Below are 15,049 nucleotides of genomic sequence, written 5' to 3'. Positions count from 1 at the left end.
TTTCCTAGTTGTCTAGTTGCCAGTTAAGGAGTAGCCACACTGGCCAGCTACAAAGAGAAGTTCAGAGTCAACCACATTGCTGTGGATCTGGAGTCACATGTAGGCCAGACCAGGTAAGGATGGCAGTTTCCTTCCCTCAAGGATTTTAGTGAACCAGTGGGATTTTGTGACAATCGATTGTCTAAAATCATAATTACAGGATTTTTAAAAAATTGAGTTAAAATTCCACCATCTGCCATGGTTGGATTTGAACCCGGGTCCCCAGAACATTATTTGGGTCTCTGGGTTCACAGTCCAGCGATAATGCCACACAACCCATTACTTCCCCTTTTAAAGAAAAGAGAAATTAAGAAAAAAGTTACAATACAGCTATACACGGTATAACTATATAGCATAGAAAACAACAAGAAGCAAAGTTAAAAAGGCAAACATCACAGACTCTCTGCAAAAGCTCTCTGCAGCAGGCCAACGCAAGGGCCATCCAGGTGGTCTGGATGCTGGCTACCACCACGCTCTGCACTGTGCTGTTATCCCCGCTCCGCACTGGGCTGTTATCCCCGCTCCGCACTGTGCTGTTATCCCCACTCTGCACTGGGCTGTTATCCCCGCTCCGCACTGTGCTGTTATCCCTGCTCTGCACTGGGCTGTTATCCCTGCTCTGCACTGTGCTGTTATCCCCGCTCTGCACTGGGCTGTTATCCCTGCTCCGCACTGGGCTGTGATCCCTGCTCTGCACTGGGCTGTTATCCCCGCTCTGCACTGGGCTGTTATCCCCGCTCCGCACTGTGCTGTTATCCCTGCTCTGCACTGGGCTGTTATCCCTGCTCCGCACTGGGCTGTGATCCCTGCTCTGCACTGGGCTGTTATCCCCGCTCTGCACTGGGCTGTTATCCCCGCTCCGCACTGTGCTGTTATCCCTGCTCTGCACTGGGCTGTTATCCCCGCTCCGCACTGGGCTGTGATCCCTGCTCTGCACTGGGCTGTTATCCCCGCTCCGCACTGGGCTGTGATCCCTGCTCCGGACTGGGCTGTGATCCCTGCTCTGCACTGGGCTGTTATCCCCGCTCCGCACTGGGCTGTGATCCCTGCTCCGGACTGGGCTGTGATCCCTGCTCCGGACTGGGCTGTTATCTCCTTCCGCACTGGGCTGTTATCCCTGCTCTGCGCTGGGCTGTTATCCCCGCTCTGCACTGGGCTGTTATCCCTGCTCTGCACTGGGCTGTTATCCCCGCTCCGCACTGGGCTGTGATCCCTGCTCCGGACTGGGCTGTGATCCCTGCTCCGGACTGGGCTGTTATCTCCTTCCGCACTGGGCTGTTATCCCCGCTCCGCACTGGGCTGTTATCCCCGCTCCGCACTGGTCTGTGATCCCTGCTCTTCACTTGTCTGTTATCCCTGCTCTGCACTGGGCTGTCATCCCCGCTCCGCACTGGGCTGTTATCCCCGCTCCGCACTGGGCTGTCATCCCCGCTCCGCACTGGGCTGTTATCCCCGCTCCGCACTGGGCTGTGATCCCTGCTCTTCACTTGGCTGTTATCCTTGCTCTGCAGTGGGCTGGCATCCCCGCTCTGCACTGGGCTGTTATCCCGGCTCCACACTGGGCTGTTATCCTTGCTCTGCAGTGGGCTGTTCTCCCCGTTCTGCACTGGGCTGGTATCCTTGCTCTGCACTGGGACACTGCTGCCTCGCTCCGCATTCAGGCACTGCTTGCCGACATCCCCACTCCATCTGCTGGCATCTCTGTCAACCAATGGCCCCCCTTTGGAGGCTAGGGTAGATGCCAAGAGAAGGGAGGAGAGAGGGAGACAATAAAAAAGAAAAAGAACATCTGGTGAGGAGGTGCTCTGGGTGGAGTGTTCTACTCTGTCACCATCTAACCAGGCCCAGGAGACCAAAACTACACATAATATTTCACATGTGGCCTCAGCGACATAATGTAAAGCTGCAGTAAGACTCTCTTGCTCCTGCTCTCATCCTCTCTCGTAATGAAAGCAAGGCTTTGCCTTCCTAACTACTTGCTGCTCCTTCATGCTTGCTTTTGGTGACCAATGCATATGGGCATCCAGATCCCTCTGTGCATCAACCTTTCCCAATCTGTCACCATTTATATAATACTCTGCCATTCTGCTTTTCCCATTGAAGTGGCTTCAAATTTAACAGCTTGATCTTCATCTAAGAGATGTGCCTAAACAGTCATTGCCCACTCGGGAAAGAAATGTGTTTTAGTTTTCATATTATGAAGTAGTTATACTCAATATAAGACAAATTATTCTAAGAAATCAGGAAATAGATTGCATACTGATAGCAACATTTCTTGTCACTTTTTCGATGACATTATTTAGTAAAAATGTGGTGAACAAACATTGATACTCAACTGGTGAGCAACTCTACCATTCTGCCCCAGGGTAACAGCTGTGCTGTCCACGCTCAAATTCGGACTGAGCTAACATTTCCGACCGCTCAATAATGATACAATATTGTTAATCAAACACATGCCTCTGACTCTGTTTCAGAGATTTCCTTGATTATCTGCTGGGCAATATGGTGCTGGATGTTAATATGCTACTAAATGCTGGCTTTAATTTTTAATTCCTTTTTAACGTCCCCACCAAGAACATCTCTCGTTTACACTTCTACATCAATGCCATTGTTGCTGAAACACAAACTACTGTCTAATGCATGATCGGGATGATTGATGTGTTAAATATTTGCCTTGCTGAGAGTTGCCTGCCTCTTATCGGTGTGAAACCTAAATGTTGTCCAGGGGCTTGCTGCAGTTGAGAACAGACTGCTTCATTATGAGAAAAGCCACAAAGGAGACTGAATAATGAACATTGTGCAATCATCAGTGAGCTTCTCCATTGGTCATGAAGCAATGAAATGATTGGTGTTCGGGCTGCAGTGGTAGGGTCCTACCTCCCAGCCAGGAGACCTACCTTCAAGACCCACCTGCTCCAGGGTAGTTTAATAACATCTCTGAACAGGTTCATTAAAAAAAATCTCAACCATGAGGAATTCTGCTTTCTTGCATTGCAGCGGTAGTGACCCTACCTCTAAGCTAGGATATCCATGTTCGAGTCTCAGCTGCTCCAGAAGTGTGTCATAACATCTCTGAGCTGTTTGATTAAAAGTGTCTACCTAGGGGAATTTGCTCATGTGGTGCAGTGGTAATGCCCTTTCCTTTGAGACAGAAGGCTCATGCCCAACTGCTCCAGAGGCATGCAATACCATCTCTGAACAGGTTACTTAGACCTTGAGGGATTCATGCTGGATCAATGATGATTGGTCTCAACAACCACGGCCTTTGTGGTATGTATGACTCCATTTGGAGACCAGTTCCTGTTGACTCCAGCTTTGCCCAAGGCTTCTTAATTCTGCCTTGACTTTTAGAACAATCAGCTTCACCTTCACACTGGAGTTCAATTCTTGTCTCCACGTTTGGACCAAGTCTGCAATGGTGTTTGGTGCTGACTGGCCCTGGTTGTTACACAATTGAACAAGCAAATTATTCATGACAGCTCTGTTGACCTGGAACAACGTCAATTAGATTTGATTTGCCCTGCCGTTCGTGGATATAATATACTGAGTGAAATATTGCACTGGTGTCAGTATTGTGGCAGTACTGGAGCAGCTTGGTTAGAGATTTGGTTACATTATTCCAGTTCTAGAAGCATACAAGATAGGAACAGACCCTTTGGCCCACCATGTAGTTCTGAAACATATGTACTCAGTATTACAACAATAATGGTGTTGTGTCTCACAGACTTTACAGTGCCCAGTCTGTAGAGTCTTATTCTTTTGATATTGCATCAAGCAAATCAAATTGCATGAGCTATCATGGTCCATTGTCAGGAGAACAATAGGAGTATTAGTTGAATTAGTGCTTCTGACTGAAGATGTTGTAAACAATTATACTGTCTTTTGCAATATTTTCTGGATTCCTCTTCCATTCAGGATGTAGATATTCTTGGAGGTGCCTCTCCGTATTATGCATCTAATAGCCCACTACAGTTCGCTCATAGAATCACCAGGAATTTGAAGCTTTGATCCTAGTTATTTCTTTTGGGATCTTTAACGTTTGCTTCTTCATTGGAGCATGTTCGTAATCCAGTGTTTTAGCTTCCCCAGGTTGGCACATAACTCTTAGGTTTGTCCTGTTGCTGTGCCTGGCATGCACTCCCACGCTCCAGGGTTGATAATGAAAACCTGAGGAATATGCTAATTGATGAGGTTAGATTGTGATCGATTATGTCACTGCTGATGGCCCATGACATCACGAGGAATTTGAACTGTTGGGTCTAATCCAAATCTGAGAAAGGTGGGCTGATGAAAATTTGATAAGCAATCTGTATAAATTGGTCTCTCACCACTTGCTGCAGTCCAGTCTGGCTGGTTGGAATCATTAGCAGCTTTCTCAGTCCATGTTTGATATAATGTCAAGAGACTTCATGGCTCAGAGCCAATGTTGAAGACTCCCAGCACCATTACATCCAATCTGTGCTCCAACAGGACAGAATCTTTTCAGGGATAGTGTTGGAGAGTCTAGGATATTGTTTGTAAGGTATGATTTGTTGAGTATACCTATCTCACACTGCTTTTTGAACAGCATATAGGTCAGTTCTCCCAATTTTGGCGTAGGTCTGCCTATTGTAATGTGAAAGACACATATTGTTGATTAGGCAAATACCATTTAATGCCTCAGTTAGTGTGTTGTTATATTTTATCTATGTTTGAATTTTCCATGGCACTGACCTAGAATCATAGAGATGAACATCACAGAAACAGGCCTTTTAGTTCAACTCATCCATGCTGACCAGATATCTTAAATTAATGAAATGATTGAAGTGGAGATAAGCAAGATAGTTGTGAAAGGGACCAAACGATAGGCCAATACCACTCCTTATTATTGTTCCTTACATGTGTGATATATTTTACAAGGATAAGAAAATTGGGTTGAAAGATATTGGAAGATCTGGATAAACAGAAGTCTCCCACATGTGGATACATATTTTCTTGAAGGTGCTAGTGCAGGTACTCACAGGCATCAAGGAAAAGCAGCATCATTTTGGTTTTATACATCAGGGTGTAGAGTACAAGAGCAAAGAAGCAAGGCTAGCAGGAAATTTAATCATGATAAAGGTAAATCATATGCTGTAATAGATTACTGATAGTGCACACATACAGGTGCCACTAGAGATGGGAGAGCATTTATCATTGATTCCGTACGGATGATGATGCCAAGAACTGTAACTATTACTAAGCGATCCAAGAGATACTGAGAGAGACGTTTCCATAGTAGTGAGATAAAGCTAAAAGTAAAGCTCAAATTCAATAAAAGTTTTGAAAATAATAGGTCTGTTTCCCAAACAAAAACTATTCAAAATTCTTAGGAAGAGGTGAGTTTTTTTATACATATAGAGAACACCTTCACCGAATGCTTTCAAAATAAAGCGGAGTTTGATATGAAATCAATGAACTTTTAAAAGCAAGGTTAAGAAATATCTTGAAGGAAATTTTCCAAATTGCAGCAGTGATAGTTGAGCCGATACAATTTTCAAGTTGGTCAAGATTGTGTCTTGAGATGTGATGGGTGGAATCTGATAGGGGCGTGAATGAAATGGGATGAGATTTGTGGCAAAAGCTCGTAAGAAGTCTGATAAGGTCTATCTTGATATTGCGAATAACTCACGTATCTTTTTTGCATCTGAAACCAATTCAGGGGCTTCAACACAGTCAGTCAACCACTTGGATGGATCAGAGACAGGATGCTGCCTATATTAGGGGTGACACACCAAATGCCAGCCCGCTCACCACCCTGTTTGAATATTTCTGCCCTATTGTGGGCTATTTTCCTCCTAGTCTGAGGGAGAGGCTGATATTAAGTAAGACAACAGTGGCTGACACCACTGTTAGTTTTGTTGGAAGTTGGGAGGTGTCCTGCAAGAGAGGAAAGGCAGCACAGAGTGTATGCAGAGTTAGTAATGTCTGGGGTTGGGGTGGGTCACAGCAATTAAGGGAAGGTTTTGCAAGTAATAGTGAGAGACATAGAGCGTGCACATTAGTGGCGATGGATGCTCTAACAGAAATAAAGTAAGTATTCTCAGAGAGATGCTGGTGGCATTTCTACTGGTGGAGTAGAGAAGATCATTCATGTATTTTGTACATTGCTGACCACTGCTCAAGGCACTGACCTATAATCATAGAGTTGTACAGCATAGAAACAGCCCCTTCAGTCCAACTCGTCCATGCTGGCCAGATATCTTAAATTAATCTAGTCCCATTTATCAACATTTGGCTCATATCCCTCTGAACTATTCAATACTCATCCAGATGCCTTCTAAATGTGGTCATTGTATCAGCCTCCACTATTTCCTCTGGCAGCTTATTCTGAACTCACACCACCCTCTGCGCAAAAAAAGTTGCCACTCAGGTCCCTTTTAAATCTTTCTTCTCTCATCTTCAACCTATGCCCTCTAGTTTGGACGGCCCTACCCTGGAGAAAAGACCTTGGCTATTCACCCTATCCATGCCCCTCATGATTTCATAAATCTCTATAAAGTCAGTCCTTAGCCTCCAAAACTCCAGGGAAAATGATCCCAGTCTACTCAGCCTCTCCCTAGACCGTAAACCTTCGAACCCTGGCAACTGTGTGATAACAAAATCTGAGGCTGGATGAAAACAGCAGGCCAAGCAGCATCTCAGGAGCACAAAAGCTGACGTTTCGGGCCTAGACCCTTCATCAGAGAGGGGGATGGGGTGAGGGTTCTGGAATAAATAGGGAGAGAGGGGGAGGCGGACCGAGGATGGAGAGAAAAGAAGATAGGTGGAGAGAGTGTAGGTGGGGAGGTAGGGAGGGGATAGGTCAGTCCAGGGAAGACGGACAGGTCAAGGAGGTGGGATGAGGTTAGTAGGTAGATGGGGGTGCGGCTTGGGGTGGGAGGAAGGGATGGGTGAGAGGAAGAACAGGTTAGGGAGGCGGAGACAGGTTGGACTGGTTTTGGGATGCAGTGGGTGGAGTGGAAGAGCTGGGCTGGTTGTGTGGTGCAGTGGGGGGAGGGGGCGAACTGGGCTGGTTTAGGGATGCATTTGGGGAAGGGGAGATTTTGAAACTGGTGTATGATAACCTTGGGTGAGGGTGGTCATCCTCCACTGGTCCTGAGGGAAGAGAATGTACTGCCTAAATATCACCTCAGGCCCCGCAAAAAAAGATGCTGCATTTCCCTTGTCTGTCATGCCTGGGGAATAGATCAGGAACTGTGCAGGTTGGCTCAGGGCTAGGGGGTTTGTCTGGGTGTATAATGGCCTTCTGAAGATGGCACCAATGCCATGATGCTGGCCAATTCTGGAATATCCAGGCAGTTATGAGTTGCTCCTCAGAAATTAGATTCATCTCAGAGCTACAGCCAATCAGAAGCTGATAGTTCTCCAAAATGTTACAATTGAAATCTATGCTGAGTCACATTTGGTAAGCATCAGGGAGACTTGCTGGGTCCTATTGGCTATAAGGAGTAATTGGACAAAGTATTATCTACGAGACGTTAGACAAATTTGGGCGACTTAGGTGTTCAAAAAATGTATTAAAACCTAATCCCAGTACAGCCTCATGAAACTGCCCACAATTTACAAGGCACAGTTCAGGAGTGCAATGGAATATCTCCACTTGTCTGGCTGAATGTCTTTCCAATAACACCTGAGAAGCTTGGCACCATCTAGAACAAAGCAACCAACCTGATTGCACCACTTTCATCAGCTAGTAGCAGCAGTGTCTAATATGTACATGATGCTCTGCAGAAATTCACCTAAGTATTCTTGGATAGCACTTTCCAAACCCATGACCATTTCCCTCTAGAAGGACAAAGAAAGCAGATACATAGAAAAGTCGTCACCAGCAAGTTCCCCTCTAAGTCACTAACTTTCCTAACTTAGAAATATATTGCCATTCCTTCAATGTTGCAAGGTCAATATCCTGGAATTCCATCCCTAACAGCATTATGGGTTTACGTACAGTACAACATGAATGGCAGTGTGTCAAGAAGGCAGCTCACCATCACTTCTCAGGGGTAACAAGGGGCAGTCAGTCAACAATGCCCCATTTTCATGAGAGAATTTTCTTAAAAAGTGAGAAAAGTAAAAGTAGTCTGACCCAAAATTAAAATTTACAGAAGGCATTAAAACACCATCCTGTTTTTTTGTATCTTTATTGGTAAACTTAACATCTTGTTTGTGAAAGAGTTATCCAGCTTAGAAAACAATGCACTCAGACATAGGAACACACAAATGGGCTACATTTCAACGAGTTGTATTGTCAGAGCAGCAGAGGGAAAGATGAATTTGTAACTGGAATTAGAGAATACTTACTCCTTCATTCACTTCTCTCTGTCTCTTTCATAGGACACAACAATAGATTGATGATAAAGCAAAGGGGAGTAATAGTTGCTCACTGAGAAGGCAAAGATATCTACAATGATTACAACTGTTGAGGTTACAAGAAATGAATTAACTAACCATGATCTCGAGTTTAAAGCTAACACAGCAACAACAATCTAAGGACATATAAACCACATATTCATTTAACTTCCTTCTTGTACTGGATACTTTCCCCTTTCTAAACTTAGTCCTCATTATGGTGGGTATGTATGATTGATCTCACAACTTTATTACTTTTGTTGCTGTTAGGAAGTAATATATTCGTTCTTTCATTCACTTAAAATTCACTCCTTCATTGGATCTGATGAAATAGTACATCATAAAAAGTTTATTTGCAGATGCAGCAGGTGGAATATTGTCCTTCATTGCTAGAGAAGTGGAGTTGAAAAACAGGGAGGTTATGCTGCGACCGTTTATGGTGCCGGTGAGGCCACGTCTGGAATACTGTATGCAGTTTTGGTCTCCTTACTTGAGAAAGGATATACTGATAGAGTGCAGAGGAAGTTCACTATTTTGATTCTGGAGTTAAGAATGTTGTCCTATAGGGAGAAATTGAGTAGACTGGGACTATGCTCATTGGAATTTAGAAGAATGAGGGAGGATCTTAAAGAAATATATAAAATTACGAAGGGAAGCCATAAGATAGAAGGAGGGAGGTATTTTCCATTGGCAGATGAAACTAGAGCTAGGGAGCCTAGCCTCAGAATAAGAAGGGCCAGATTTTGTACTGAGCAGAGGAGGAGCTTCTTCACTCCAATGGTTGTGATGTCATGGAATTCTCCACCCAGTAAAGCACTTGACGCTACCTTGTTGAATGTTTTTAAGGCACCGATAGATTTTTGAACAGTAAAGGAATTAAGAGTTACGGTGACTAGGTAAGTAAGTGAAGCTGAAGCTATGAAAAGATCAACCATGATTTTATTGAATAGTAGAGCAGGACGAATGACCTAGTCCTGGCCAAATGACCCAGTCCTGCTCCTATTTCTTATATTCTTATGTTCTTATATACATTAGGGTGAGATATACAAAGGAATTTAAAATCTTTTATCTTTAAACAAAGGGTCGATAAAGAGAGGACCTGATACATTTGTCCACCTCTGATGGTAACAGTGTGGCAATGAATACTCCTTCTGTCATCGTATTTTTCTCTCCAAGGGAGATGCATCTTAAGACAAATGAAAGAGATAATTAAGTGGGAAGACAGGGCTACCATGGTAATGTTTAATGATCCAAGGCCAGCGACAACAGAAGCTGGTGGAATTTAAATTTGAATAATAAACTTACAGAAGTCAATAATGGTGAACATGAAAGTAATACCGGCTGTCATAAAAACTCATCTGGTTCACTCCTGTCCTTTAAGAATAGCTGTTCCCCTGACCTGCTCCAGATGTTCAACAAAGTCGTTAACACTTAGTCACCTTCTGGAATGGCCTAGCAAGCCACACATTTACGATTGGGTGTAGCAATAAACAATGGATTTGCCACTGACATCCAGATCCCATCAAAAACAGGAAAAGGAATATGGTTCCTGATGCCAGATTATGATCTGCAATTACTCGTTGTTTGTACAAGGCCAAATGCAGACTTATAGAATATTTATAAAGTGGGAGTAAGTAGCGGAATAAGCATTTCAGCCACATATAAAGGTTTCTATTCTGGCTCCTCTCCAATTTGACATTTCTCTAGAACTTGCGAAGAAACTGAAGTGTGTGTGAATTTCAGATCTGTTGTGTTGCTGTCAATGCAACTGCGAAGACCAAATGACTCAGCACCTTGAGAATTGAGAGCCATGTGCGCTGGAGGCAACGGAACTGCTTCAATCGAGTCACGCAGCACTTACAGCTGATGCGAAGCTCTCATTCCAAATTTGGACCACCCCCCACCCCCTCCGCTCTGCTGTCAAATCCACAAGTCACTTATCGATGATCATGCATTCAGCTTCGAGAGGAGCTTAATGTTGGGATTATTTCAAGGAAATGAAACCTAACTCATATGAAAGGTTAAAATAGTATCAGAGATAATGGGAACTACAGATGCTGGAGAATTCCAAGATAATAAAATGTGAGGCTGGATGAACACAGCAGGCCAAGCAGCATCTCAGGAGCATAAAAGCTGACGTATCGGGCCTAGACCCTTCATCAGAGATGGGGAAGGGGAGAGGGAACTGGAATAAATAGGGAGAGAGGGGGAGGCGGACCGAAGATGGAGAGTAAAGAAGATAGGTGGAGAGAGTATAGGTGGGGAGGTAGGGAGGGGATAGGTCAGTCCAGGGAAGACGGACAGGTCAAGAAGGTGGGATGAGGTTAGTAGGTAGGAGATGGAGGTGCGGCTTGGGGTGGGAGGAAGGGATGGGTGAGAGGAAGAACAGGTTAGGGAGGCAGAGACAGGTTGGACTGGTTTGGGTTCATCCAGCCTCACATTTTATTATCATATGAAAGGTTGTCTGCTGCTGCAAAAGGAACTGGAATTATTGTGGGCTTTTGTTGGAAGGGTTGCCATGCAGGGATGACTGCAAAGTAGGTAATCTGTCCATTTAAAGGCCATAGCAGGTACTGCGAATGCAGAGGCTATTGCAGAGGGAAATGAAGAATAGACTGCAGAGAGTGGCTCTCTGAACATTGTTTGTCTTCCATGTGTGGGAAATGCAAAATTGTTCATTTTGGAAGTGGGAACAAAAGAATAGCGTATTATTTAAAAGTAGAAAAGCTGAAGCACTAAGGGACATTGAGGTACCTGTGCATGAAACACAGAAAGCTGGCACATAGAAGCAGTAGGTAATCAGGAAGGCTAATAGAATGTTGCCCTTATTTCAAGAGAATTGGAATATAAAGGTAGGAAAATGCTACTGCACCTGTACAAGGTGCTTATAAGACCACATCTGAAATACTGTGAGCAGTTCTGGCCTCCTTACTTAAAGAAAGATATTGTTTCATTGGACGCAGTTCAAAGGTTCAAGAGGATGAATGCCAGTATGGAGGAATTGTGTTATGAACAAAGATTAAACAGTTTTGAATTCAACTTACTGAAGTTTTGAATAAGGTGAGGTGGTCTCATTGAAACATGTAGGGATTCTTAAGGAACTTGACAGGGTAAATGCTAAGAGGATGTTTCACCTCATGGAAGGGTTGAGGACCAGGGAGCATAGTCTCAGAATAAAGGGGCACCAAATTAAAGCTGAGATAAGGAGAGATTTCATCTCTCAGAGGGGTGTGAGTCTTTCAAATTCTTGCATATATGAAGTCCCTGCGTACATTTAAGGCTGAAACAGGTAGATTTTGATCAGTCAGGGAATCAAGTGTTAAGGGGAACGGGCAGGAAAGTGGACTATGGAATGTCAAATCATGATCCTACTGAATGGTGGAGCAGACTCAATGGGCCGAACAGCCCACTCCTGTTCCTTGTGGTCTTATATTCTAATCTTGCAGCGAGCCTGTTCCACCATCTCTCACAGTGACAGGAGTTGCATGTGTCTGTCAGAATGTTCCAGTATACCACCTTTCTGAGGTTCACATCTGAGACCCCTGTCACAGAAAACATCAGTGACTGCACTTCTAGTGAACGAGTACATGAACCTTACTTTACACCCTGGCCTGCCTGTAACAATGCCTGGTGTCTCGTTGTATGCTGATCCTCATGCTTTGCTAGTCATTGTACTAAAATATGTGCGTTAGTGCATATCTCCACATCATCCAGGAAAGGCACATCACAGGGGCATACTGGTGTGATTCTGTTCACTGCTCACTGGCAAAATTCCAATCTCATCTTTAAAACTTTGGGTGGAAAATCTGGTCCTTTTCCTCACTGTTGTGAATCTCACTTGACCAGCCTTACTTTATTTTACCAACTGACTCTCCATTATCCACATCAATCAGGAGCTAGGAAGCTTCTGCTCAATGCGTTTGGCTGATGCATTGCTATAGTTGAATGGTCATGCTGTGGAGGCACTGCTGTTAGACTGGGGTGGACAGTCAGAAGTCACATGACACCAGGTTATAGTCCAACTGGTTTATTTTATTAGTCACATTTCACCAGACGAAGGGGCTATGCTCTGAAAGCTTGTGATTTCAAATAAATCTATTGGACTATAATGTGATGCTGTGTGACTTCTGGCATAGTTGAATGGCTGGAGAGATATGACATCTGTGAGAGATAGGTTTGAGATTGGCTCTTCTGGTGGGTGTGTGGAGATGAGATGGTGTACGTGGGTGTGACGTAAGAGTCCTGAGTGCCAGGGTCTGAGGCAGGATGAGTGATGAAAATGTGTTACATTGAACAACATGTAAGATTGGTGGTGTGGTGGGCACATCAATGAATGCAAAGCTGCATTCTCTAACATTGACTGCATAAGCGGACTTATTCAATGTCATGTGACATTGGTGTTAGAGTCTCACTGGCAGATGTCAACTGATTGTCTGCTTCCACCAGCTTCTGCCAGTGCCTCCTGCCACCTCATATAACCATGGTGCCTTTCCTCCTGGTGACTGGAATTTGTAGTCTTGGTGCTCACTCTCTGACCTGGTAATTAACTTCCCTTGTTTTGAATTGCAGTCAAAATATTAACCTGGACCATTTTATAATTTATTGCAATGTTCTTTGAAAGAGGCAGATGATGCATTTAAGAGTCAATAGCTGGCTCAACCTCATCTGATGAATACCTGATGCTAGGTCCCGACTGAACAATGAAGTAGCCAGCAGCAAAACCAATACATGGCCCAATAGCACAATCTTACAAATGGATGGCAGCGCCAAATTTTCACGCCTCCTTCATTCACTAGAACCGATTCAGACAGGTCACGAATCGTGAGCCCTGTGCCCAAATAATGCCATAAAAACATTTAGCCCTTTCCTCAAAAGATGAGCCAGTAACCCCATTGACCTTGCAAACTGTTGTCCCATCTCCAACTCTCTTTCCTCTCCAAAGTCATTGAATGTGTTGTTGCCTGCTAAACTTATAGCCCTCATTCCGAGAATTTATGATCACATTTTTCGACTCATATTTTCACTCCACTCCAGTAGTGCTGAAATAACTTTTATGAAAGTTACCTCTGATTAATGCAGAGGCAAAATGTATTCCTTGTGCTTTTTGAATTGTTTACAGCCTCTCACAAAATTGACTACTACCGCTTTCATTGCCTTTCCATCACCTTCCAGTTGCCAGTGTATAACCTGCAAAGGTTTATCTTCCCAGTCTTGTGCCATTACCTCTGCTGTTCCCCAAAGAATTAACTCACCCTCCTGCTATTTCTCAGTGATCTGGTTCTCATGGGTGACAGCATCCTAAGACAGTATTTGTTTCCACATGTACAATGATGACATCTAACTCTAAATCACTATCATTTTTTCCCAAATTGTTCACTATTGCAAAATCATCAGACTGCTGATTGATATTCAATACATTTCTTCCAGTTAAATATCGGGAAGGCATTGCTTTTGGGCCCAATACAAATCCCTTTCCTGAGCTGTCAACTCTGTCTCTATCCCTGGCAAATATCTGAGGATGAAACAGATTGTTGGTAAATTTGGTTTGAAACTTGAAGCTGGAATGAGATTCTGACAACAATTCCATATCATCACTATGGCCATCTGTTTCTTCCTCTGTGATTTACCCAACTGGGGCCAGTGGCACAATGAACTGTACAACCAGGGTCATAGATAGGGCTTTAAACTAATAAGTCTGGGGGATTGGGGGTGAGTAGGATGTTTGTGGTGGAGGAAGAGGATTCCATTTGAGAGAAGTTCAAAAAATCCAAAAGAAATGACAGCACTGTGGTGCAGAGCAACATCTACATGATTGATAACCAAAGTGTGACAGGAAATATAAGGAAGAATATATGTAAATATATAGGAAGAAATATAAGCAAAAGAATGCAGTGAAAACTAGAACAAGAATAAACTATAATGATACAAAGCCGAAGTTTAATGCTTTTACATTTTAAAGCACATAGCATTTGGATGAGTTGGTGTCACAGAAGAAACAAATGAATATGACTTGAAAGCTATGACAGAGACACAGTTACAGGTTGATTGAGACTAAGAACTTAATATTCATGGATGGTCATCATTTCAGAAAAGAAAAGGAGCTGAGGGAGCGTTGTTAATAAAGGAAGTAGTAGTGCAGTGCTGACTAGTGATATGGATGAAATGGGCCATGACATTGAATCAGTTCATTGGAAACAGGAATAGCAAGAGAATGGTGGGGGTCACCTATGGTCATCCCCTGCCGCCGAAGAGATACCGCACTGTTAGATAAAATATAACTCGGGAAATAATGGAGGCCTGTAGGAAGGCATTACACTTGTCATGGGTGATTTTTCAGCTGCATACTGACTGGGCAAATTATACTGGAAATGGTAACATAGATGATGAATTTATAGACTACTTCAGAGATTGTTGCATAACCTACCAGGGAACAGGATATTTTTGATCTAGTAGTGAGCACTGAGGGAAGATTAATAAGAGATTATAGTTGAGTATCCTCAAGGGTGCAGAGCTCATAACATGATAGAATTTCAAATTCAGTTTGCGGGAGAGAAACGTGAGTCTCAAACCAGGGTCCTCACCTTAATATGGGCTATTACACAGCTATGAAAAATGTATTGTCTACAGCAGGTTGGAAAAATGT

Source organism: Stegostoma tigrinum, chromosome 6 (assembly GCF_030684315.1).
Source record: "Stegostoma tigrinum isolate sSteTig4 chromosome 6, sSteTig4.hap1, whole genome shotgun sequence".
NCBI classification, from domain to species: domain Eukaryota; kingdom Metazoa; phylum Chordata; class Chondrichthyes; order Orectolobiformes; family Stegostomatidae; genus Stegostoma; species Stegostoma tigrinum.
The sequence above is the reverse complement of the archived record's forward strand: the minus strand, read 5'-3'. Positions refer to the sequence as shown.